General features: G+C 40.4%; 1 non-coding gene across 1 annotated transcript; it reads left to right on the top strand.

The window, feature by feature from the left end:
- Window positions 1-756: 756 nt before the first annotated feature.
- Trnal-aag (transfer RNA leucine (anticodon AAG)) lies at window positions 757-838 on the top strand. The gene has a single exon. It is a non-coding gene; the product is annotated as a tRNA-Leu (tRNA).
- The last annotated feature ends 2,524 nt before the right edge of the window (window positions 839-3,362 follow it).

Here is a 3,362-nt window from a genome sequence, read left to right as displayed (position 1 = left end):
TGTCTTCTGCTATAGCCTTGGGCCGACCAAAGCCTTGTGAGTGGATTTGGTAGACGGAAACTGAAAGAAGCCCGTCGTATATATATATATATGTTTGTGTTTGTTCTTGTCCACCCCACCATCACATGACAACCGATGTTGGTGTGTTTCTGTCCCCGTAACCTGGCGGTTCGGCAAAAGAGACCGATAGAATAAGTACCGGGCTTACAAAGAATAAATCCAGGGGTCGATTTCGTCAACTAAAAAGCGGTGCTCCAGCATGGCCACAGTCAAAATGACTGAAATAAGTAAAAGAATAAAAAAAAAAGAATAAATATTATTATTGATGAAGAGAAATATTTAGGCATAGAGAAACAGAAATAAGAATTACAGAACCCGGCCGCTATTTTTTTTTCCCCACGACAGTTCCGGACCCCAGTTATGAACTCATTTGCATACAGCCAATCAGAGCTCAACTATCAAACTAATTTATGAGCGCATAAGTGATGGGCGATTAAGATAAGGTCACGTGGGTAGGGAATGACCATGCTTCTTTTCTCTTTTAAGAATGCTTATTGTTCTTGTTCTTGTTCCAACCATGGCTACCTCTGCGTAGTTATTTGTGTTCTTGTTGTTAACTTTGTAAAACAGTAACGGGAGAGGGTTACGAGCACATCACCCTCTACCCACATTTTTCCCATCTGTGCACATACGAAACCAAAAGAAGAGAAAGTGTGTTTGGTATTTTCTTCATTTTGTTCGAGGAGTAGCGTAGCAGGTAGCGTGGCCGAGCGGTCTAAGGCGCTGGTTTAAGGCACCAGTCTCTTCGGAGGCGTGGGTTCGAATCCCACCGCTGCCAAGAGCAGTTTATTTTTCTTTTATAACAGATGCAGTCGTGTCAATACTGTAACAAGCTTGTTTCCCAACCACGTGAATCCAGGTTCAGTCCCACTCTGCGGCAACTTTGGCAAGTAGTCTTATACTATCCTTGGGCTAATCAAATCCTTGTGCTGAAAGAAATATATATATATATATAGAAATGCGTGTGTGTCTGTTTGTGCCCCATTGCTGCTTCACAAGCGGTGTTGGTGTGATTACGTCCCTGTGATTAAAAAGTGGGTACTGGGGTCGATTCATTCGACAAAAAAATTCGTCAGGGTGCTAACTAAAACAAAAAAAAAGTGATAAAACAAGTATACATAGTTAGATAATAAGCAAGGGAAATAACTCTGTAAAAGTACAGTAGAGTTACTCCCATGGTGTAACTGTTTAAAAAATTTTTTTTTTTTTAATTGATGTAGCCATTGAACGTGCGAGAAATAATGAATTAATTATATCTACATTGTTATATTTCGGGATGGACTTCTTTTTTTTTTTTGCCAAAAAACGCAGTTGATTGAGTAGACCGTGATTTTAGCCAATTCAAATAAATAAACAATTCAAATAAGCGAATAAAAACGCAAATAAAAACGATTGTATAAGATATATATTAACTTGAAGAGAGAGTTTGACGTTACATATATATATAAAACAAATGATTGAGATGGATCCCATTTTACCCCCTATCATTTGTTATTTACTAAACGAACAGTGACGAATGCCTGAAATAGATCCAGCGACAGTTATGTAAATGCCGTGGATGACGTTAGGTAGCCATAGGCAGTGTTCGGACTAACTTTGGCGACTTTTCATGTTTTCTTTATTTCAAGAACAGCTGGATTAATTGGTGAAAAGTCAACGGCGTTGGAGAGCATAAAGATTAAAGTTATAGTCGAGAAAAAGTTAGATGACATGAAAGACTGGAATCCATCTGAATACTGGGAAAGAATTATCTGTATCATGTTGAATCGCAGCGGGTATCAAAATGGCTGAATGCTTTGTGAGCATTGTAAAGTTTGTAAGACATGAGATGAACATTATGAAAACCAAGGCACCCCAGACTGTAATAGTCTTTGGGTGTGTCTTCGGTGAGGGTGATAATGATGTCATGCCGCGCCACATCCTTGTAAAGGACCTTAAACTCAATTCGGGTGGCTATGTGAAGCTGATGGAGACTGTGGTCAAACTGGTTGGAGAAGTGTTACTGCTGGAAGACCATATGTGTGGCAGTAGGATTCGGCTCCTTATTATCATACCTCCGGAAAGAATAAGAAGTGGTTGTCGGAGAATTTCTACGACTTCTACGAAGGCCCCAATTTCTGGCCTTCTAATTCCGCTGATTGTAATGCCATGGATTATTATGTGCGAGAAACGGTTGAGCAGGACCAACGCTCTGTCCGTAATACCAAAACCGAGCTGGTGGCCAAGATCAAAGATGTGTTTGAAGATCTTACGGACAGACTGAGGGTGCATATTCCCAGGTTCCGGAGCCGTCTTGAGGCCCTGGTGGAAGTTGAGGGCGGCTACTTTCACTATACTGTTATCTCCCAGCCGTAAAGCAGTTGATGTTTTTTCGTTTTGTTTTGTTTTTTTTATTATTTTTTAAAATTTTAAATACTTTTATTTTTGGATTAGATACTGTGATTTCTTTTCCTTTTATGCAAACTGTCGAATTTAGTCTGAATAACCGGTGTGAAGACTCATGGCTCAGTTGGTAGAGCGTCGGGCTCAGAATCACGAGGTAGTGAGTTCAATTCCCGGACTGGGCTGTGTGTTGTGTTCTTGAGCAAGACACTTTATTCCACGTTGCTCCAGTTCACTCAGCTGTAGAAATGAGCTGCGACGTCACTGGTGCCAAGCTGTGTTGGCCTTTGCGTTTCTCTTGGATAACATCGGTTGTGTGGAGGGGGAGGCCGTTATGCATGGGCAACTGCTGGTCTTCCATAAACAACCTTTTTTAGACTCGTACCTCGTAGGGGAAATTTCTCGTATGCATACATACATACTTCCCAGAAGTTTGTCATTTAAGTATATATGAGCATGTCTAGACATGCAACTATATGCATGAGAATATATATATAATGCAAATCTACACACACATACACACACGGACGGATGGATGGATGGAGTATATGTGTCTGTGTGTATACTTCGACTGTAGTTTTGGGGTAACCAATGTCTTTTGCGAGGATATTTGGTCAAAAGAAACTACAGAAACACGCCAGGTAAGCAAAGATGCGTATATTTGTGTCTGTATTTGAAGGTGTAAACCGATGTGTCAGACTGCATCCCTTATGTCACAATGTAACTTGGCCGATAAAAATACGTACCAAGTCAAAATCGTACCAGAGCCGCTTTGACTGCTTAAAAGACGAAAAACTTTGATCGTAGAGCTACAGCATGGCCGCAATCCGATGAATGTAACTAGTAACAGGAAAGTACGGAGAGGAATATATTCAGTAATTTTGAGGTTTACACCGTAAAATTAAAAAATAAACTGCTCA

This window comes from Octopus bimaculoides, chromosome 20 (assembly GCF_001194135.2).
Source record: "Octopus bimaculoides isolate UCB-OBI-ISO-001 chromosome 20, ASM119413v2, whole genome shotgun sequence".
Taxonomy (NCBI): domain Eukaryota; kingdom Metazoa; phylum Mollusca; class Cephalopoda; order Octopoda; family Octopodidae; genus Octopus; species Octopus bimaculoides.
The sequence above is the reverse complement of the archived record's forward strand: the minus strand, read 5'-3'. Positions and strand labels throughout refer to the sequence as shown.